Raw genomic sequence first — 24002 nt, forward strand, 5'->3', positions numbered from 1 at the left:
AGAGGAAAAAAAAATCTCGCATCGAAAAATCGTACTCACATCTCAAGGTACCTCTACATAGTATACTGCAAGAAGCAGCACAACATCAGCAGGAGAGGACCATCGTGCTAAACAACGGCAGCAAGACAAAAGAAAAGGATAAAGGGAAATAGTGAAACGAGTTATAGTATTAGATAAAGTCAAAGGAGAAAGAGAGAGAAAATTTCAAAAGCTATTGAAAAAAGTGTTACACTCCCTCGCGACACCGTAGACCATTTTAACGACTAAATAAGATAAATACTCGGAACTCGAAGCCCTCGAAGCCGAGCCCTATCAAGATTTAAGAAAAGAGGTGACAACGGCACAAAAACTCGTTCGCGTTCGCAATTGGGGAGGATAAAGTCTCGTGTGGCCAAGACCGGAGCCACAGCATAAACACAATACCATCAGCACAATCTACATTTTATAAAGCCTTGTGTATTCACATATCTATGGTCGATAAGCGCGAAAAAATATCTCTTCTTCCATCCCTTATATTACACATCTCGAGAAATTCCTCCAAAAATATTGTACATTTTGCACATCATCGAAATTTCCCTTCCAAAAAACACTAAAGGGTTATATTTTTTTCCTCGCAGCACGCGACAAACTATATAGAGAGGAAAACAAGTGAATGTGATTAAAGAAAAATTTCATTTATATACTCGTATATGTGGCACTTGGGAACATGGGATGCAAATAAGGTTAAACGGCCTCCATGTTATTTTATGCTGCATTTGTTCTCTACAAGTTAGTTTTTTCTCTTTCTTTTTTTTTTTCCATCTTCGGCCGGTTATTCCAGTATTACTCTCGACATCTGTGAATGGATAAATACCATGTACGTTGAGTTTATTGTTACTTAAACAGGCGGCGGGCATGTGGCGTGCTTGGTTTTAATGATTCAAATGCAAATGGTAAATCGTGCACTGCACCGATTCGAATACAAAGATAAAAATCTTAACCAAGGGTGGAAATAGTACACCTAATGGTGAAAATTCTCATTCTCGGTAGCGAGCGTGAAAATATCACTCACGTTTCACGTTCACGAAACGCACTATTCGGGACAAGATGAGGGGGAGAAGGGAACTTACGTATGACCACAGCATCGCGGTATCGATCGCGAAACTATCATGATGGTGAATTTTTTTCAATCTCAACTCGGGTTCGATTTGAAAATACTTCTTTAATGAGCTTTACTCCCCCTGCAGACCATCGACCACTTCTTCTGAGTTAATTTTTCAGTAAATCTACAAGCTCATTCTACGTCAACTCGAACCAAAAATAGAGTTGAGTTCTCAGAGTTTCTTCAAGTTTTATGGTTCATCGTATGTTTGCAATTTTTCGAAGAAGGTACTTTTTTTTTTCTTTAAAATTTGAGCACTAGGATGGTACAGAGAGTAGTGTATGAAAAAATGAATATAAATATTCGAATTCAGCCCATTTAAATTGATAAAAATACCTGCACATCTAACACCACATTTTCATAGTTTTTTTTCCAAGATTGGAAAGATGAGAGGACCTTGCGAGGAGTCGTATCCATAAAATGAGTGAATATTTAAATTCAGAACTTTCAAAACCCCATCAATTAAATGATGCATCACTCAGTTTAAATCTTATGGAATTTTTAATAAATTTCGCAGCACTGATGAGTGAAGGGGGTAGTGTAAGAGAATCTTAGTTTAAAAATCCAAGTAAATCAGTGATCATTTTTGATCAAAATTGTGGGTCCTACTAAAAGAAAGAGATTGGATCTGATCAGATGTGAATAGATCGGATTTGATTCGATTAAATCATAGTCAGGTGTAGCTGGATCCTGACCTGATTGAATCCGAAGGTCCAATGAGGTTTCCTTTGATTGGATCCAACAGATCTGAACACATCCCATCCGATCAAAATTCAAAACCTACTTAAAAATTCATTTTAAATTTATTTGAGATGACCAATAATTGACAAGAAAGTCGAGTATGTTTTTTCAATCCGAGAATTTTGTTTTCAATTTCAGACCTCACAATTCTGATTTTGAGGTGAGGTGAATTACTTAGTGTCACTGATGAAGAAATTTATCTTGGAAAAATTAACAGGTTCAATTACCTATTTCTGTTTGTTGGTTTGTGTTTGAAAGAACATGAAATCATGAAAAATTAAAATGACTTGAAAGGGGAACGAAGGATATTGTTAGGTCAATGACCTAAGCTTCATATTTTTCTACATTTTCGTCTACAATTTTTCAACTACAGGTAGGCAAAAAAAATGACGAATGAAAAAAATCAACCAAAAAGTACCTACCCAAAGAGAAAAAATTGAAGATCTAAAAGAAAGAAACGCACAATTCTCCCTTCGAAAATTTTTAATCTAAATAAATTTTGGTGAACCCATGCATAAGGGCTGTGGAAGCAAATTTCAAAAATATGAAAAAATAAAAACTGAAAAAAAATGAAAGAATTTGGAGGGAAAATAAAAATTGACGAAAAGAGAAGCTTTTTAAGCAATTTTGTGAAAAACAGGACTTTTGTTTGGGAAACTTTGAACCTAAAAGAGAGCTTCTTAGGCAGGCAAGGCGAAAATCAATGCTTTTTGGACGTTTTGGCAAAAAAGCACAAATTGCAGGGCAAGTTCGGCAAAAAATACTACCACTATTTGAGTATTTTATCAAAAAATTACTTCCTAATCCTAAGCATTGTGAAGAAACAATATCACATTTTTCGTCGTCTAGCCAAAAATTGAAACTCTCCTCTCTGAAATTTTGACAAAAAACAGGAATTTTTTGGACAATCTTGTCAAAAATAGGATTCCTTGACAGTTTTGAAAAAATTGACTTTTTTTTTGACAATTTTATCAAAAATGGACACTTTTTGACAATTTTGAAAAAATGGACAATTCTTAATTAATTTTTTCAAAAGTAGACGCTTTTTGACATTTCCCCCTGAAAATTGATACTTTTTGATAACTTTTCTAAGAATTAACATTTAATTTTGACTTGGCGCAATTTAGCAGAAAAAAAAGGCCCTCGCCTTAGTAGCTGTTTATGGCACCCATAAAATAAAATAAAATAAATAAATAAATAAATAAATAAATAAACAGAATCTCGTACGCGAATTTGGGAAAAACAGAACTTTTGTTTGGAAATTTTGGAATAAAAAAAGGACTTTTTTCAAAAAAAGTAACTTTGGTAACCAAAATTTTGAAAAAGTAACCAAACCTCAATTTTGGTAATTGATTTACTAAAAAATTAACCTAGTACAAGTACCCCCCCCCCCTCCAAGAAATTTCAAGAAATATCGAAAAATTGCCATAAAAACCGAAAAAATTGAAAAAGTAAAAATAAAAAAAGCCAGAAAATGAACTTCTAAGCATTTTTGTATAAAAAACATGATTTTGGCTTAGCAAACTTTGAAACAAAAAGAGGATTTCTTGTTAGGGAAAGTAAAAATTGGAAATTTTGACATAAATTAGGACCATTTGACTGTTATGTTAAACAACTACTTCCTGAGAATTTTGACGAAAAAAACATTAGGAGCACAACTTTTCGCGAACTTCCCAAAAATCAACACTCTCCGACAATTTTGACAAAAAATAGGAATTTTCTGACGATTTCATCAGAAATGGACTCGTTTTGCCAATTTTGACAAAAATTAATGCTTTTTGACATCCCCCCCCAAATTGACATTTCCTGACAATTTTATTAAAAATTGACACTTCTCGACTTGGGCAAATTTGGCAAAAAAAAAAAGAAACCAGAATCATGAAAGAAAGTTTGACTAAAAAACATGACTTTCTGGGGAAAAAAAAGACTTCAAACAGATAAAGCGAAAATCAATTCTTTAAAGATGTTTGGAGTAGAGAGGGGACACAAAAAATTATGGACTGACAAATTTCTAGAATTGGTGTGCCTTCAAAAAAGAAGTGTCTAAAAAAGGGACTGCCATGCCATGCATTACAGTGGCTTTGAGATACCTTTATTCAACACACAAAATGAACGTACCCACTCAAAAATAAAACACACGATATACGATACATCGATCAACCACATAAACGAACGATTAATGCATCCTCACCGAACCGAGTGGTCGAATAATTATTCATCACGTCGTTATTTTCACGGCACTAAATCGAGTAAATTTACACTAATCGACACATTTGTACCAATTTCGCTGCGCATTTTGCGCTGAAATATCGGTCGACTGAAATTACCCGACACGTACTCGTTATAGCGCAGCATGTTGCAGTTATGCATCGAACACGATCAATCTACACTGACACGTCGAACTCGCATTTCTGGTTATTATTACCGCGTGCGTAAATAATTGGGTAATATTTTGTCAATGAAACACCTGTCGTGTAGTATGTGCTTATGTATGCGAGGTACATACGAAGCAAGCGAAAAACGTAAAAGAAAAAAAATCATAATGAAACCGAAACTTGATACGAATTGACGTGAAAAAAATTATTTCACACCCGGCCCGCGCCCATGCTCGTAATATGCTACGTATAAGGTGAAGTGTAAAAGAACACGCAGCAGAAGTAGCAGGAATTAGGAAACTTGTAGTACTGGTTTGAATACCTATAGTATAGAATAGATGCAAAACTTTTTAAAAATATGCACGTACATACACAAATGCACTAGTAGAATGACAAATTTGTCAATAAATAAAGCGAAAGGGTGTTAGGGGAAGTGAATTAGAGGGCATTGAATGCGAAAAATATGCGCAGTAGATAGAGCTAGAGCTATATGTACTGTACATGTGTGTAGAAAAAAAAATCTGATGCTACGCATCACAAACTTTCCGAACATAAAGTAGGTATCGAAAAATCGTAAAAATGAGAAACACCCACCCCGCCATGGGGATGCGGCGTATTCATAAAATAATCACTTTAAAATAAAGCGTAACTAATTCGGACCGCGCCTTATGAGTTTCTACTGCAGGTGAACTAAAAGGAGACAAAACATGTGTGATGTTTACCACGTAAAGACTAAGCCTTGCGACAAATGTTGGGGTTGCCTATACGTTCATTTTTCGCATTTAAAGGCTCATAAAATTTTTTCTATGGCACTTACAAACTCCAAATTCTTACTGTGCCGTCTTTACCATACTTCCGACCATCTGTGCAAATTTCAATGAGATATCATCATTAGGTCGCTTTTTATCGCGTGTACAGACATTTTTTGACACATACATACATACATACATACATACATACATACATACATACATACATACATACATACATACATACATACACACATCATCTCAAAATTGCTCAAAACAAACTTGTGTGAAGTCGAAATTCAAAAAGGAGTGTAAATTCCAAAGTTCATTTTCCGGCCGAAAACAATACTTTCCTATACATCGCTTCGCGCTGTTCGGAAAGTAAAAAGCGAGTTCGTTAAAAAGTAATCCTGAGCGGCAGCGAAGTGACGATGACGCGACTCGGGCGCAAATTAGAGAAATAAAAGAATTTACACGTACAATTACAGGGATGAATGAAAACGATATTAGAGAACTGCCAGCGGGGTAGCTTGTCTGGATGCACTAAAGCATGCTGCATGCACTTGGTGGCATTATATGGAACGAGGGAAAATTTTTATCAAGTATTGTCGCCGACTTAAACACGTTTTGAAGGGCTATTACTCTCTCTCTTGGCAGGAAGAGGTACGCGAATGAATGGGTTGGGAGTGGGACGAAGCGAGGCGAGAAAAAACTTCATTTAACGGTTACAGTTTGGCAAAAATGCAATTTAAAAAAAAATGCAGAATAGCTGATGGTTTTTTTTCGTTGGTATTAGTTTGTCAAACAAATTATAAATCTGAGTCGAGCAAATTTAAGTATGTGCTCAAAGGATATTGATTGGTTCTGATGAGATAAATGTGAAATATTTCAGAAGAAAAAATGTTCAAAACACGAATTTACCCAAAAATAAGAGATTTGCAAATTTCCAATCGCTCAGTAGAGCCCTAAAAGTGATCTTAGATTTTGATGGCAATGGCCTAGGTTGACGCTGAATCTCAAATACTATCTTTTGGGACTGTTCATTTTTTCAAAACAGGTTGGGTAGAGGCTAAAGCGAAAGAACCACAATTTTTCCAGAAATATCGCCTCTAAGATCCCCTTCCAGAAGCAACTCTGGAGCTGACATTTGCTTTCTGGTGACTTTCGACTCAAATGAAGGTCTCTGGTTAATATGATCAAAATTTCCTCACATTTTTTTCATGATTCACCACGTAGAGTGAATACTCAGAAGCTCTGGATGATTTTTCAGCATTTTCAAACTATGTATCAGACTATTCAATCTTTTCCTCCCAAACTTCAGAGGGTAAGACAAACTAAGTAATTCCTAAAAGCTCTTATTTTGCAGAAACAACTTGAAAAAGAGCGCACCTCCGCAAAACACGGGTTCATTTCGGTGAAAAATAGAGATAGCTAAATATCATCAAAAGTATTCCGATTTTGGCGAGAAGGTATTGATGAAATCTCACAAGGGAATCCAAGAAGAGGGACTCCCCTACCTGCTTGAGATGCGACACTGGAGAAGCTGAAGATACTCCTCACATCGTGTAGAGGTGTCCTAGACACAATGAAGCTCAAGACCGGCTCAAGCAGGCCCTGATGTTGGATGGATGGCCCTGCGAACTTCCCAAAATGCTCGGACAGGGAGGGAGACCATTCTAAGTCTTCGCCAGCGAAGCATTAACTGTGAAGACACGCCAGCAAAGCGAAAGCGATGCTGCATGATCAAGTATCTGAACACAGTAGGAGCTAGCTAGTAGTGAGATCTGGCCTATCAAGGACACATACTGTCTATAGGTGCTTGGGCCAGGGATGCTACCCCTGACTTGCAATCAAGATGCACCATTGAAGAAGATCCCAGCAGCGAAGCCGATGAAGAGGATGCCAAGCTCGCCATCGTCGAGAATCACCGAAGCTGAAGAAGTCACCAGCAGCAGAGCGGATGAACAGGAAGCCGAGCTTGCAAAACCTCCGAACCAGTCAACACCACCGTACAATTGCAAAACTATAATGGAGCCCACAGTTCGGTGTCTGTCTACGAGTCTCAAAAAATTGATTATTAGGACAATTTCGTCGATTTAAAAAATCAAAAAAATGTGTCTCAAACAGTAAAATGATAATCCCCAAGATACTATATCAGGCGTCAAAAAGTCATAGGGTCCATGATTTTATTTCATTTAGGGGGGGGGGGGGGCTCAGAAAATTTCAAAACATTGCCCAAAAATCATCAAAAAGTGCGATTGAGGAGCCACAACTTGGGAACTGGAGTTTGAGTGCGATTTCAAATCTGCGAATCCAAAAGGGAATTTTTTGGGCCCAAAAAATTTCCAAAAACTGCACAAAAAGACCGAAAAATGAGCCTGCGCAGCTACAACTTTGGGAATCATCTGTTCTAGTTACAAGTCTTGTTTCCTGGAGTTTGAGCACGATTTCGAGTCTGCGAATTCAAAAATGTATTTTTTGGGTCTAACATTTTCAAAAATGTGCCCAAAAATGGTCAAAAAATGCGATTTGGCAGCCACAACTTTGGGAAGCACCTCTTCTAGTCACAAGTCTGGTTTCCTGGAGTTGGGGCGTAATTTCGGGTCTGTGCATCCAAAAGAGTATTTTTTGGGTCCAAAATTTTCAAAAATGTGCCCATCAGATCAAATTTACAGGTTTAGATCTGATCTGATCTGATCTGATCTGATCTGATCTGATCTGATCTGATCTGATCTGATCTATTGTAATCAGATCTCACAAAACAGATAATTTTCTTCTGGATAGCCAGATATCAAATCAATCATGGTCGGTAGTTTCCACGATGTGATCAACCTCCCTCCCCCTCCCCCTCCCTGAAATAAGAACATGAAAGCTTCCAAAATGAGCAAACATTGGACTAATTTTCAAACTTCTTTGGCTACAAGGTGTATCCCTTAAGATGATATTTGTCTCCAGATACTTCTGCAACAATGAAACGCGAATCCTAGAGAAAATCTTGTACGTACCTATGTTACGATGGAAGGTCGTACAAATAGCATTTTACACAGCTAGTTTGGCGCGTTTAGATACACAGACGACGTTGAACATTAACAAAAGGTTAATATAAATCAAAGAGTTGTACTCGAGATGCTGCAGAAACTGCTCTTTAGTACTTTCTCTGCGTGTTTTTACATCTGCGGACTGCGATATACTGTACTCTCCTTAAATGCGTGCCGTATGATATGGTATACCTTTTCTTAGGGTATACGAGTATATACGGAGGTACCTCTACTTGGTCGTTGTTATTGTTGTTGTTGCTCCATAGCCAGATATGGAGCCAAAGTTATTTCCAAGTATTTACGTGATATATTACAATGCAGCCCACACGACTGCGCGCAACGTTATAATTTTACTAAAACGTTCAATACCTACCCGAGTAATATTTCACACAAATAGAGAAATGCCATAGAATGCCCTACCGTTTAGTTACTCTATACTGTATATATATAGCTAAGGTACATTTCTCTCCCTATAGTGCAAGTTGAACTTTACCAGACCAGACCAGCGATATACACTTTCATTTTCTCTAACAAGAAAAAGGATTCGAGCACGTGTCGCCACTTCTTCACCTCTTCAAACCACACACTGCTGGTCAATCTAATCGTTTACCTACCTATTTAAAAAGAAACAAAATGGTAGATAATTTTTTAGTCGTCTGGTTCGACGATTATACGAGCTACACTTTTTACGTAGAATTGGAATCTCAATAACACCATTAAAACGATCATCGACTATTTTCACGCCTTTAGCTTTATTAAACGTCGTTTTATTCTGGATCGAATACTGATTCCACGTTCTACGAGTAGGTATACGCCGTTCTGGCGCGAAGAAGAAATTATCGTCAATTAGAATTTTACGACTTGGCATAAAGTTTTATGTTTTATAAAATTTATATTCATATACGACAGAATCGAAGGTTCGGCCACACCAGATAAAAATCAGTGCTAAAGTATATAAAATCAGTTTCCACTATTCATTGATTTAATACGTACGGCTTAAACGCTCACAGTGACGTTGAACCAGGCAGGCCTAAGGATTTGAGAAGATTTAATACTGAAGGTCTGTCTCCATCTTCTGTAGTATAAACAGACATACTACGGCGAATTAGTTTTAGAAGGGAAAAAACGTGTATCTCGCTTCCTTTTTCCTACACACACACGATATATAGTTTTTGGAAATATAAATTGATTTAGTCTGCCGTTTATTATCTGGTAGTAGAGGGTTTAACTAACAAAGGAACATTAGTATGTAGTAGGTTCGTGTACCTGTTAGCAAGGGTCATAATATATGATGTGTGTTTTACGAAATGACGACCACCACTACCTCCAGAGCCATGCTCAGGTTCACATACACTAAACCTACCTTATACGAGTTCTCTAGACGAAATCCTCGTTATACACACACCTAACGAGCGACCATACTTTTAAAAACCAGGGCCTTAGATATTATATTATATACGAAGGGTAAAAACCGGTTGCTCGTTGATGTAGTTAGATTAATCAACATGGTAAAACAAAGATAGAGTAATTTTTCTCAAATACCAACCCTCTATCATCGAGTTGGGTTAACAAGATTATAGCAACCGAGATCACCATCAGATGGATAAATAACAAGAAAAAATGCCACAAAAAGTTTTGTAACGACGACACTATAACCCTTAAAAGACGACGATCGCGATGTCGAAAGGGATTGGAATTTTGTCTCGATATCAAATCACAAAGGTGGAAATGAAACAAAAAAATAAAAAAATAAACATTATTCGATCGAACTCTGCACCTTGACAACGTCAATTAATAAGTATAAGCCTATACCATAAAGACGAGAGAATGTTGTGTCGCAATTAATGAACCATTTTAATTTCGACGATTGCACGATGGATTCAATTAATTACACTCGTATCGCGTGTAAGGAAGTTGTAAAATACCAAGGGAAAAACGAACGTCTTTATTTTTTTATTCGCTAAAACGAATGTTTATTTTTTCGTCATGTTGCTGGGTTTTCATTGTACTCGTATTGTGAAGTGGATTACAGTACCGAGTACCTATTTCGTTTTCCAATCGATACCTGGAAAATATATTTGGGGAAGCTTCTGGTGGATGTGTTGATAGAATTTTCAGTTTTCATTTTTCTGGGCCAATTTACTCGTAGGGTTACATGGTGGGACATCCAAACACGCCATATTGTAACTTCAGAGCATGATTGGGATTTTTGAGGATAAGGAGGACAAAACCCTACTACATTTCTTCGAAAAATCAACAAAAATTAGCTCGAACAGTGTTTTACAACAGTGCTCTGCCTTTTAGATCACATAAGCAAAGTTGTCAACCATCGTTTCAACTCCCCTCCCCCCCCAAAAAATACACAAAACAGATAAAAATTTATCGTAATTTTTCGCAAGGTATCAAATTTTGAAAAAAAATAAATAAAAATTGACTTCCATTGGTAAATTTTTTAAAAACTTGGGAAAGGCTTTAGAAAGAGATTCTCCAAACGCAGAAAATTTATTGAATCAGACAAAGCTAAATCGAAAAATTATGCAAAAAATACATCACCAGCCAAAATTTTATTAGTAAAAAGTGCATTTTTTGATTTTTGGAAAATTTTTGAAGTTGAAAATCAAATTAATTTGGGCCAAAAAAGTCGAAAAATCAAAACCTTGTCAAATTTACCTGAAATGCTGTAATTTGTCTTATTTTATAACCTCTTCACCCCCCCCCCCTCTTCCCACAAAAAATAGATTAAAAACGATTTCGAACCATATTGAGTTGTTCTGGAGTTTTCAGCAGATTTTTGAAAGTTGATGTTTTTACAGAATTTTAGATTTTATCCAATTAAGTAGGAAAGTATACACATGAACTTTACCCTATACCCTAATTTCAACGTTTTGAGTCGATTGGACGGGATTTTCTGTCGTTTTGATGCCTCCAGCCGGATTTTGGAAATTTTAAATTCACAAAAAGTGCCATTAAAACTTTACAAACCAACTTTTTGTAAGTGAACTACTTGCCCAATTATAGGAAATTTTTCCAAAATCAGTTTCTGTTATTTCTGAACCGTTTGTTTCTCCAGCGATTTCATATACCTAGTAACTGAAAATTTGAAAAAAATTTGTAACCCTACTTATACTATACAAGACGAAAAAATATAAAATTCAGTTCATGTTCTATTTACGATACTATGCACAGTCGACTGGAAATGGTTTCATGTCATTTCAGTCATTTCGGAGCCTCCAGTAACTTTTTGGCAATTCCAGTGTTAGGAAACACATGAAAAATTGACGTATAATCGATCAAATGGGTTATTAACGAGCACCAAACGCGTTTTTCAGATGCTGAGGTTCATTTGATAAATTTTATTGCATTTTTGGAAAATTGGAGTTTTCAAAAAAAAAAAAAATTGAGGTTCTAGAATGACTTGAAACTCCGATCAGTTCAAAATATTGAAATTGGGGTAGTTTTACGAGTATATTAAATTTCAGCTTTCCAACTAAGGACATTGGGCGAAATTCTGTCAAAATACCTATAAACTCTAAAAAATCTACTATAGGGGTTCCACATCTGCTCTATAAAGTTCAAAGCTGCTTCTAATCGATTCAGGGTCTTGAAAAATAAATAAGCTTTTCACACACAAAATCTTAGCTAAGTCAATGTGGAGACATTTTGATTTTTGCTATTTCTGGCCCAAAATTGAATTTTCAAAAATTCACCAGAAAATCAGAAATTGAAAAATCCACTTTAGCACTAACAATTCTGACTGATGATATTCTTGATTTCTCTTTCGTTTCAGCTTTGCCCAGATTCGAATACCTATTTCTCTACCATGTTGGAATAAACACCTCCCTTGAGATAATTTCAAGCCAAATTAGCCCAAAATTTGTACGATGGATCATCGATTTCATTTTATTACGAGTCTGTCTAATTTTTTAGCGGGTAGTAAAGACATTTTGAAGGCAATTTTGAGGGTGGGCCATTCCACGTCAATTGGACCAAGAAGTGGTAGGGGGTTCGGCGATTTTTTTGAAATTTTTCCTGTGGAAAGACCTCTCGAAGGGATGACCAATGGTGCAAATCGCAGCCCTCTAGTCTATTTTTAAAGGCAGTCAGGGGGTGTCAAGTTTTCAGTGAACCTAAAATATCATCCATTTCAGCAGTGGAATACTCGATGACCGCGATACCTACCAAAATTAAACATTTTCCCATAGTTGAGATATCATAAAAATCAGTGTTGCCACTTTTTTTCGTACAAAAAATTAGCTCAAAAAGTTTCAAAACGTAGTTTTCATATCGTTCTGACTCTCAAAAATTCTGAAAAAAATATATTATGGACAACATTTCAAAGTCGATTTAAAAAATTTCAAGTTTGCAAAAAAAAAACTATTTTTTGATTTAAAACTTGAAAAAAAATTTTGATAAGTGAAGTTGACCCATTTGACCCCTATTTTTACGTATCTGTTGAAAAAGTTGAAAAAATCTTTTCACTCAATGAACTAAACTCCGTACAAAAAAATCAAAATTCGAAAAGATTCAAAGAATGAACGAATTTTTATTTTCTTTTTCATGAAATACATCAGAAAGAGGTCAAAATAAGACAACTGAATAAATTTAAACTTTTTTTGATGTTTGAAATTTAAAATTGAATTTTTTCGAATTTTGATGTTTTTGTGAGGAGTTATTTCATGGAGTGAAAGGGGTTTTTCAACTTTTTCAACAGATACTTGAAAATAGTGGTCAAATGGGTCAACTTCACCTATCAGAAGTTTTTTTAATGTTTTAAATCAAAAAATCGCATTTTTTTCGCAAACTTAAAATTTTTTAAAATAAGCTCTGCATCATGTTGCCATCCCAATTTTTTAATATGTTGTTTAGCATGAAATGTTGCCTATAATATATTTTTTTCGGAATTTTTGAGAGTCGGAATAATGTGAAAACTACGTTTTGAAATTTTTTGAGCTAATTTTTTGTACGGAAAAAAGTGGCAACACTGATTTTTATAATATCACTAAACAGCCTTTCAAAAACCCCTAACTATGGAAAAAAGTTCCATTTTGGTAGGTATCGCGGTTATCGAGTAATCCACTGCTGAAATGGATGATATTTTAGGTCCACTGAAAACTTTAGACACCCCCTGGCTGCCTTTAAAAATGGGCTAGAGGGCTGCGATTTGCGGCATTAGTCATCCCTTCGGAAGGTCTTTCCACAGGAAAAATTTCAAAGTAATCGCCGAACCCCTCTACCACTTCTTGGTCCAATTGACGTGGAATGACCCTAGTGAGTGATTTTGTCAAAATTAGGTATGTCCAAAACGTACCATTTCTTGTCAGATTTCATTTACTATCAAGATACTGATAGAATATTTCAACAATAGTGAAAAAATAGGGGGGGGGGGGGTTCGTACGTTTCTCTTCAAGCTGGATACTTCTTCATGAAAACCAGCTGAGCTTTGATTAATAACTTTTTTAATCAATAAAAAAAATTAAACAGGCAAGGAACTCTTAAATCGTTGTTTCAAAACCCCAGGGATTTCTCATGAAAATTATGAAAATCCCTGACCTTTTTTTGATTTTTCCAGACTTTCAGAATTCTTTGACTTTTCCCGGTTTTCCATATTTTCCAGAGAATGGACACCCTGTTTCTGTTCTTGAAAATGTCAATACACAAACAATGTGAAAAAAACTTCCAAACGATTGATCTATAGGCATTTTAAAAACGAATCATGAATGACCTAATCAATCTTTAAAATTATTTTCAAATTCAGTCCTTGAGTCAAACAAAAAGAAAATATTAGACCATATGAAGCATTAAACAGGCAATCATTATTTCAAATTTGGATCGCAAATCGATGTTGAGACTGAAAGTAAACAATTAACAAGAGCTATGTATTCATGCCAAAATTTTATGGATTTACAATTTTTTCTAAAAGATTTTTCATCAGGCCCGAGCATATAAATATAATTCCTTTCCAAGGTTCAGTCCCTGGAAAAAAGTTGTAATAACAACGTTCATTTTACTTCCTGGCGCACTACTCCCTCGTTTGATAATATTACAAATCAATGTTCTCCTCTTTGAAATCTGCTCGAAGCCACTTCAAGTTGTAATTCAGACAAAAACTCATCCATATTTTATTGAACATTTTTGTTCAATCCATAGTCTAAACTAGATTATGACTTCAGCCAGTTGTATTCAAATTTCAAGAATTTTTATCTTTTTACCAGACACACTGAATACTTTTATTTGTCCCCCACAAACAACGTTTTTTAAAAAAGAAATTCCCATCAAGTATGTAGGCTACCAAATACCCAGTGGTCAGGTACCTACATAGGTACTTACTTAAAGTTCGTTCAGTTTTTTCAAATGAATAATTCAATTTTCCAATCGTATTCTTTAGTACGAGATTTTCGCGGGAAAATTGACTTCACTTCTGAGTAGCCATTTTACCACATTTTCTTATCTTGAAGAAACTTGTGTTCCTTAGAATAAACGATTGGAAATAAAAATTCGCGGAAGTGCTAAAGAGGAAATGAATGTTTATTAGAAGCAAAACGAGGGTCCATTCATCAAAATTATCAAAAAGGTGATAACAAACTTGCAGTTCTATCCTAAATACAAACTAATCTAATCGAATATTGATATACCGATAATGTGGACAGATTTCCAAGTAGGTAGGTATTCACGAATGATAAATTCTCACAACTGCAGTACTGCAGAAGCAGAATTCGAATCTGACGACGAACTCTGATTTTTGGGTGATATGTTAATGAAAAAATGCCAACGCCAGCTAATTTCGACGAGATACCGGACATGTAAAATCAACATAATATTTAAACAAGTAGACTAACAACGTAAAATTAAAAAATACCTTATTATTCCTCGTCTATGGCTGAACAGCGATGAATAGGATGCTGTATTAAAATGCACCAATATCCGAACACAAAATACACTCAACAACTGAGAAAAACAACACAACAGCCACGTTAAGTAGGTATTCGAGTATTGACCAAGCTGGAAAAATTATTCTTGGACGGTGGCAAATACCATATGGCACTATCACACGCAGAAATTTAAATTACGCGTACGTTAACAATATTTAATCACCCAACAAAATAATAACAAAAGAAGAACGCGATAAGTACCATCGATATATTCATACAACGACACAACAACAATACATCGATGAGATAACTAAATAACCATTACGATAACACAATCAACTACTGTAAGACTTCTTCAACACATCGATGAAAAATATGCATAAACGAATTCGAAACGAAACCGAATTAGAAAAAATTACAAAAATAAACAACTAATGAACGAGAGCGCAAGAAGCACTCGAGAAACACAGGAACACTCCAACTCGTAACACAACAAGAACTGGCTCCGGCTTCGAATCCCCGATCCCGGTTCATTCCTCGTTCACCACTTCACCGTAGTGTAGTAAAGTACCTAATCGTCACAGCACACACATATGTGCACTTGGAAGGCGATTTAAACTGGAGTCTTCGGAGTCAGCCTTGCTGGAGAACACCTTTTTAGTGTAGGAAGGACGCGGACGCGAACCATTAGAATATGCTGGATGCTGCGCTGTGTACCAGCAAACCAGACCGAGATACGAGCAACGAGCTTCGATTTAAACAGGCAACACGTAAGACAACTTGCAACTAGTCGACATTCCAAATGCAGCTGGAATTTTGATTATTTTCATTGCAACATTGTGATTTAAGTACTTACTTACGGTTTTAATCGACGTCCCCTGCCCCCCAACAGTCCAGCACTCATCTCTCGCGTTAACGATACGCGAATTAATTGATCGCACGATCATCGACGATTGTTTTTTAATTACAGAGAGGTGCGAATGCGAAATTTTTTCGCTGATTACTCGCCTCATGCCAAATACCAAACGAGGCTATAAAAAAAATACCATACGATCGATGATTTCGATTAGAGAAAATTGCCAACGATAAATTTCACGCGAATAAATTCGTTTAGAGCTTAATACTGTACAACATCGCCAATTTGCTAGCGTGCTAATAAGCGCAACAACCCAGTACACACATCTATACACCTTTGCGCCCATCATACAGTACACTGTACAGTACAGAGTTGAAATTTCAATGAATGCGCCGATCTAAAAATAAAACATGTGCGCTAATGTGGGCGATACTCATTAAACTATTTGGAAGCGAAATCCTTTCCTCATTCTGTGCTACGATGCATGCGTTCATTTATAAACATTAATATACGACAATACATATACGTACGAGAGTCGAGAGTACGAAATTTACCTCTGTTTGCTCGCTGCTCTTTCTCCTGACCCTTGCGCCGTCTAGTCAAATGTGAGTAATATGCATACGTGACAGAGAAAAATCGCCATAAAGTGTAAAAATTTGTGCGAATGAAGATGAACGAGGCGTTGCCACGAGATAAAATACTTCATTTTAACGCAAATGCGTGCGGAATTGCTCATTAAAATGGATATTTCTGCTTCTGCACGCGTGTAGGCCTATACGACGAGGTGACTGTTTAATGCGCAATTCTTCATTGGATAACGAAACTGCTGGAAAAGGCGCGATGAAAGTTGCGAGTCAATTTTTTTTTATTAAAATCTTATGGCGAGCTAATGGGCCTGCCATCTATCACGGAAACCTTCTGTCCTAGGGAATGTCAGCCCTCCTCCAAAAAAAAAACACAAAAAAATCGTTTAGAGTAAAGAAAAGAGCGCAAAATTTTAAATTGGGTAGAAAAAAAATGACCAAATCCCGATAAGCTTTGACAAAAACATAGTTACTTTAACAACAAATTGAAATAAAATAAAAAAAACAAAAATAAATTTATTGAAGATCATCAAGAACATGAGGAAACTGCATCAAAATGTGGGTGAAATTACATAAAACGTCGTCAGAATAAATGTTAAAAGACCATAAATATTTTTCAAAAGCATCAAAATAATTTAAAACTACCAAAAACTGATAAAGTTTAAATTTTAATCAAAATTTGGCAAACTTTTAAAAAAAAGAGGAATATAGAGCCTCATTAAATCAGGTTTAATATTGACGTAAAAGTACTTGAAAAGAATTGTAAATGAAAACGCCAAAAAATGTTGAAATTTCAGCAAAATTTGACAACATTCAGACAAAATTGTTCAAAACGTTAAAATCACCAAAAATGATTGAAACCAGATAAAGTTTTTTAGAAAACGTTGGGCCTGGTTAAATTCAATAAAAACTGTACAAAACATGCTACAACATTTTTCAAGTACCTAAGTAACATTAGATTTAGAAGGCTTTTAATAATAAAAAAAAAAAAATTGTAATTTAGCAAGTTTTTGCATAAGACATTGTAAAAACATGTTGAAAATAACTTGAAAAGATTGAAAAAAAAAACAACAAACTTGAAGGTCTGATTGGAAAAGAAAAAACTCTCTTCTTATTTTTAATGCTTTTTATTGCAAAGATCTATTCAAAAGGACTCCTTAGTTTTGGTTCATTCTTTACCTATTGAAGGTCTGACGAAATTTGGATTAAATTTACTTAGTCAAAATGTCATGAAATCTTATTAAAATGTGTAGGTATAAGATGTAAAAATCACTGAAATAATTATAAATTGACAATATACAGGTCTACTTATAAAATTACCAAAAAATGTTGAAAATTTAGCAATTTTTGATGATTTTGAATGACTTTTTATAATGCTTTTTTGTGTTACGGCGTCTTTTTCTTCAATTTTACAAAGTTTCATCGAATTTTGCAAACATTTCTTAATTTTTTTGAAAGTTTTCATAATTTCTAGACTTTCTATGCATTTTCATGTTTTATGAACGTTTTTTTTTTTTTTTTTTGGTGTTTTTAATTACAAATAGCTACGTCAGATTATATTGAATTTTTCAGATTGTGTTTTTTAACAAGAGTAAGTATTAATAAATTTTTCTATTTCAGAGGGGCTGTCAGGAATTGAGAGAGAGAATTTTCATCTATTTGAAGAGATAATCGATCTCGTGTTTTAATGATTATTTAATCAATTTTTGCTAAATACCTTTTTCAGAAGTTTGTATCGTTTTTTTTCTGTACCTAATTTTTTATTGATTTCAATTTTTTTCAAGCATTTTTATGCAATTTTAACATGACTGTTTTAACGATGACGTCCTGTTCAATTTTTTAAATTTCACTAAACTCCCAGTTCTTTGGTGATTTTTCGAAGATTTTTAATGTTCATCACGTGTGTTTATGTCATTTTAATGTAACGAAATTCTGTAACTTTTTTTTTTGTAAACTTTGTTGAAAATGAGATTTTATTATTAGGTATGTCCTTATTTGTAAATTTTAAATTATTTCATGATATCTTTAAAATTGTTTTCATTCTGTGCTTTTTTAAAAAGTTGTTTTTGAATTTTTATGGTTTTCAATGACCCAAAGGAAATTTTGAAAAATATCGAAAAATTGCCATAGAAACTGAAAAAAAAAAAAAAAATGAAAGAACTTTGAGGAAAAAATAAAATTTGACAATAAATTAAGCTTTTAAGCAAGTTTGCAAGAAACAGGACTTTTTTGTGGCAAATTTCGAAACAAAAAGAGAACTTTCTAAGCAGGCAAAAGGCACAAATCAATGATTTTTGGACGTTTTGGCAAAAAAAGCACGAATTTAGCAATTTTTATAAAAATTACGACCACTTGACTATGTTTATCAAAAAACCACTTTCATAGAATTTCGAAGTAAAAACATTAGGATTTTTCATTCAAATCGCCAAAAGTTGACACTCTCCAACAATTTTGACTAAAAACTGGAATTTTTTACAATTTTGGCAATTTTGGCCTTTCCTGATAATTTTACCAAAAATGAACACTTCTTGACAATTTTGCCAAAAAATGACGCTTTTTTGCATTTTTTAAAAATTGTCACTTACTAAAACTTTTTTAATTACTAACATTTTTTTTAAATGGGCAAATTTGGCATAAAAAAAAAGGACTTCCAGGACTTCTGTTCAGCAATTTCGGAATACAAAGAAGCAGAATCATTCCACGTCAATTCGACCAAGAAGTGGTGGGAGGGGGGGGGGGGGTCGGCGATTCTTTTGAAATTTTTCCTGTGGAAAGACCTTCCGAAGGGATGACCAATGGCTCAAATCGCAGCCCTCTAGCTCATTTTTAAAGGCAGCCAGGCGGTGTCAAAGTTTTTAGTGATCCTATAAAATATCAACCATTTCAGCAGTGAATTATCTACTCAATAACCGCGATACCTACCAAAATGAAACTTTTTCTCATAGTTAGGGGTGTTAAAAAGCTTTTTGGTGATATCATAAAAATCAGTGTTGCCACTTTCTTTGTGCAAAAAATTAGCTCAAAAAGTTTCAAAATGTAGTTTTTATATCATTCCGACTCTCAAAAATTCTGAAAAAAATATATTATGCACAACTTTTCATGTTGAACAGCATATTAAAAAATTGGGATGGTAACATGTTGCAAAGTCAATTTTAAAAAATTCAAAGTTTGCGAAAGCGATTTTTTGATTTAAAACATGAAAAAAAGTTTATATAGGTGAAGTTGACCCATTTGACCCCTGTTTTTACGTATCTGTCGAAAAAGTTGAAAACCCCCTCTCACTCGATAAAATAAACTCCTCACAAAAAATCAAAATTCGAAAAAAATTCAATTTTCAATTTCAATCATCAAAAAAAGTTCAAATTTATTCAGTTGTCTTATTTTAACCTCTTTCTGACGTATTTCATGAAAAAGTTGATAAAAATTACATTCACAACAAAAAAATAAAAATTCGTTCATTTTTTGAATCTTTCAGAGTTTTGATTTTTTTTGTGAGGAATTCATTTCATCGAGTGAAAGAGTTTTTTCGACTTTTTCGACTGATACGTAAAAATAGGGGTCAAATGAGTCAACTTCACCTATAAAAACTTTTTTTCATGTTTTAAATCAAAAAATCGCATTTTTTCGCAAACTTTGAATTTTTTAAAATCGATTTTGCAACATGTTACCATCCCAATTTTTTAATATGTTGTTCAACATGAAAAGTTGTGCATAATATATTTTTTTTAGAATTTTTGAGAGTCGGAACGATATGAAAACTACGTTTCGAAACTTTTTGAGCTAATTTTTTGTACGAAAAAAAGTGGCAACACTGATTTTCATGATATCACCAAAAAGCCTTTCAAAAACCCTAACTATGGGAAAATGTTCCATTTTGGTAGGTACCGCGGCTATCGAGTAATCCACTGCTGAAATGGATGATATTTTAAGTTCACTGAAAAATTTGACACCCCCTGGCTGCCTTTAAAAATGGGCCAGAAGGCTGCGATTTGCGCCATTGGTCATCTCTTCGGAAGGTCTTTCCACAGGAAAAATTTCAAAAAAATCGCCGAGCCCCCTACCACTTCTTGGTCCAATTGACGTGGAATGACCCAGTAGGTCTATAAGTTGCCTAAGTTACTGGTAAGAGGCGGTCGCTGTGAGATGAGACAGTGAGACACCCTATCTCCAAAAGCTGAATCAGAAATATTTTTGATCCCTATTTCAGCTACCTCCTCTTTCTGTTTTTGTACTACTCAATAAATGGCAATGGCACACCTAAGTACCTAATTTGTAATGAAAGTACGTATGCAAGTATGCATTTCATTTCCTTCGACTGCATAATCAAATATGCTTGTGTATGTATCATCGATCATCGAATGATTCAAATTGTTTATACAGTGAGTAAGTATAATACGCAAAGATAAACGAAACGTGTTAATTGGCCAATGACGTTAGATTTAGTCTGTTCGAGAACCGATTTCGAACCAGGCGATATAAGAAATAATCGACGATGAAAAATTTTTCAGCCATCTACTTACAAGAAGTTGTCCATAAGGTAATAAGATCTACGGGCCCGTAACAATAGCAAAGTTGAAAGAAACTCCCAGTTGAACGTTGCAAGTTAACAAATATTTATTAATATTTTGATGCCGCCCCATAGTACGTAGAACATAGAACCTCTTTGGATGTAAATTTCTTGGCCGGTGGCAATACGAAACCATTCATTATCGAAGCTTAAGTAAATAAGAGTTCGTCGAGTAAGATCGAATGTTTCAAGTTGAAGGTTCGCCTCCCTTTTTTCCTATTTTTTCTTAATTTCTTTCTCTCTCGCTCACTCAATTTCTGATCGCCTCGAGCCTATCTTCTCCGCGTACAAATAGGAATAGCTGCGATACTCCGCACAGCAGATCAACGAGTTTAGGTAGAATACTCTCTTATACCAACACGTGAAATCGTACTATTATTTTCGTTTTATTAAATTAATCTTCTCGAACCAATTGCGGATGAATTTATAGAGTTGGAGTGGAAGAGTCGACGTTGTATGTACTTGACCCCGGCCACGACCAGTTATGAGATAATGAATCGCTCGTCGCTTCGAATATCTCCGCGGACGCCACACCAAGCAATTGCTTTTCAATCGTTTTGTTTGTTCAATAACTTTTACAAAAGATAAATTTTTATTGATTCCTGGTATGTTAAATGTACTAGCTATACACACGTATCTCTTCATGCAGCTATGGCTATAGTTCCTTTCTTTCTCATCACTTCAGTAATACAATATTTATAAATTATTATCCATTGCCAAAATTGATAACAACATATAATCGTTGTGGCTGATACATTAATCAAGCAATTCGTCGACTGTTTGAGTGGTTCTCGTAATTGGATAGGTACGTGTTTGTTTTCTTTCGCAGCTCTCCTCTTACCACTTTTTCTCCATTATAACGCGATGCTGGTGTACGATAGTTTTTAAACTGACGATAATTTATTGAGAACTGCTCGTTCATTTGAACTCGTGTACAGTTCAGCAACTGGAGTTATCATGTGATAACAAATAATCCTTACAATTAGTAATTAGTGTTCGACCCATTGGTAGTTTTTTCAACCCGGCTGTGTAAAATAATGACGTGAAAATTATTTTACAGTTGTTATTTCTCCTGGACCTTTCGGATTGGAATATTTTTTCAATTAATTTCTATCTTTTCCAGTTGATCTGGGGTCTTCAGAAAGATCTCAGTTTTTTTCATAAATTCTAGAAATCGAATTAGAGGAGTATGTAAGAGAATGTTGATGGATTTCGACCAAATTCAAAAGAGACCTTCATTTTGAGTTGAAAAACGTTCAGAAAAAATTTCAGCTCCATAAGTGCTCCTGGTGGAGAGAGGGATCCTCAATAGTCCGGCATATGACAACAGGAGTAATTGCACCCCCCCCCCCGCTGATCCTCCAGCACAGCTTATTTCTTAAAGGGGACATCCTAAGGAACATTTTAAACCAAACTTGCCCACAAAAAGTTGGCCCTACCTACAAAATGGCGGCCATTTTGATTGACAGGTCAGCCGAAATCGCAGATTTTGCGTTTCAACATAGGCTTTGCACGAAATTTTTCAAACTTTACAAAGGTAGATCGAAAGATCATGCAAAAATTTATCACCTGTCAAAATTTCAAGTGCTAAAGTGCATTTTTCGATTTTTGGTAAATTTTTGAAAATCGAATTTAGGCCAAAAATGAGGGAAAAAATCAAAATTTTACCAAATTGACCAAGAAAGCTAAAATTTGGGATACACCCAATTTTCGACATGCCAAATCGATTGGAAACGGTTTAAACCCGTTTTGAGCAGTTCTAGAGCCTCCAGCAGATTTTTGAAACTTCAAATTCCCACAAAATTCCATCAAATTGGAGTTGTACAGCTGAAATTTGTTCTAAAAACTAATTTTAATAAGCTACGAAGTACTGCAGGTGAATTTCAAGTCGTTTTAGGGCCTCCAGCAGATTTTTGAAACTTTAAATTTTCACATAATTTCAACAAATGGAGATGGAAAGCTGAAATTTACTCTACACTCCAATTTTAACACCCTCTGAAGACGACTTCAGGTGGGTTCAAGTCATTTTAGAGCCTCCAGCGACTTTTTTGAAAATTACTGGAGCCTGCAGTAGATTTTTGAAACTTGAAATTTCCCCAAAATTTCATCAAACTGAGATGGAGAGTCGAAATTCATTCTGCAAACTAATTTCAATACGCAACAAAGTTGACTGCTAGTGGATTTCAAGTCGTTTTGGAGTCTCCAGCGACTTTCTGAAAGGTTGTATGGCGTTTTTTTGGAAAATTAAAATTTCCTAAAAGTAGCTGGAACCTTCAAAACCATTTGAAACCACCATGTAGTCTGCGAAGTAAATTTCAGCTTGCCAACTCCATTTGATAAATTAATGTTGCGGGAATTTCAAGTTTCAAAAATCTACTGGAGGCTCCAGTAATTTTCAAAAAAGTCGCTGGAGGTTCTAAAATGACTTGAACCCACCTGAAGTCGTCTTCAGAGGGTGTTAAAATTGGAGTGTAGAGTAAATTTCAGCTTTTCATCTCCATTTGTTGAAATTATGTGAAAATTTAAAGTTTCAAAAATCTGCTGGAGGCTTCAGGAATTTTCAAAAAGCCGCTGGAGGCTCTAAAACGACTTGAAATTCACCTGCAGTACTTCGTAGCGTATTAAAATTAGTTTTTAGAATAAATTTCAGCTGTACAACTCCAATTTGATGGAATTTTGTGGGAATTTCGAGTTTCAAAAATCTGCTGGAGGCATCGGGAATTTTCAAGAAGCCGCTGGAGGCTCCAAAACGACTTGAAATTCACCAGCAGTACTTCGTAGCGTATTAAAATTAGTATTTAGAACAAATTTCAGCTGTACAACTCCGATTTGATGGAATTTTGTGGGAATTTCGAGTTTCAAAAATCTGCTGGAGGCTCCAGAACTGCTCAAGACGGGTTGAAACCGTTTCCAATCGATTTGGCATGTCAAAAATTGGGTATATCCCAAATTTCAGCTTTCTTGGTCAATTTGGTAAAATTTTGATTTTTTCCCTCATTTTTGACCTAAATTCGATTTTCAAAAATTTACCAAAAATCGAAAAACGCACTTGAGCACTTGAAACTTTGACAGGTGATAAATT

General features: G+C 35.1%; 1 protein-coding gene across 3 annotated transcripts in view; it reads right to left on the bottom strand.

Annotated features, from left to right (window-relative positions):
• fz2 (frizzled 2) overlaps positions 1-24002 on the bottom strand; it is a 131358-nt gene that overhangs the window by 53380 nt on the left and 53976 nt on the right. The window contains exon 1 of one of the 3 annotated variants that reach the window (XM_065347978.1): positions 14901-16082. The exons of 1 other annotated variant lie outside the window; for it this stretch is intronic. The gene's annotated coding sequence lies outside the window, so the exon portion shown is untranslated. Of the gene's footprint in view, positions 1-4000; positions 4254-14900; positions 16083-24002 lie in introns of those variants that run through there. One more of the 3 variants, XM_065347981.1, reaches the window with a different exon arrangement.

Source organism: Planococcus citri, chromosome 2 (genome assembly GCF_950023065.1).
Source record: "Planococcus citri chromosome 2, ihPlaCitr1.1, whole genome shotgun sequence".
NCBI lineage: Eukaryota > Metazoa > Arthropoda > Insecta > Hemiptera > Pseudococcidae > Planococcus > Planococcus citri.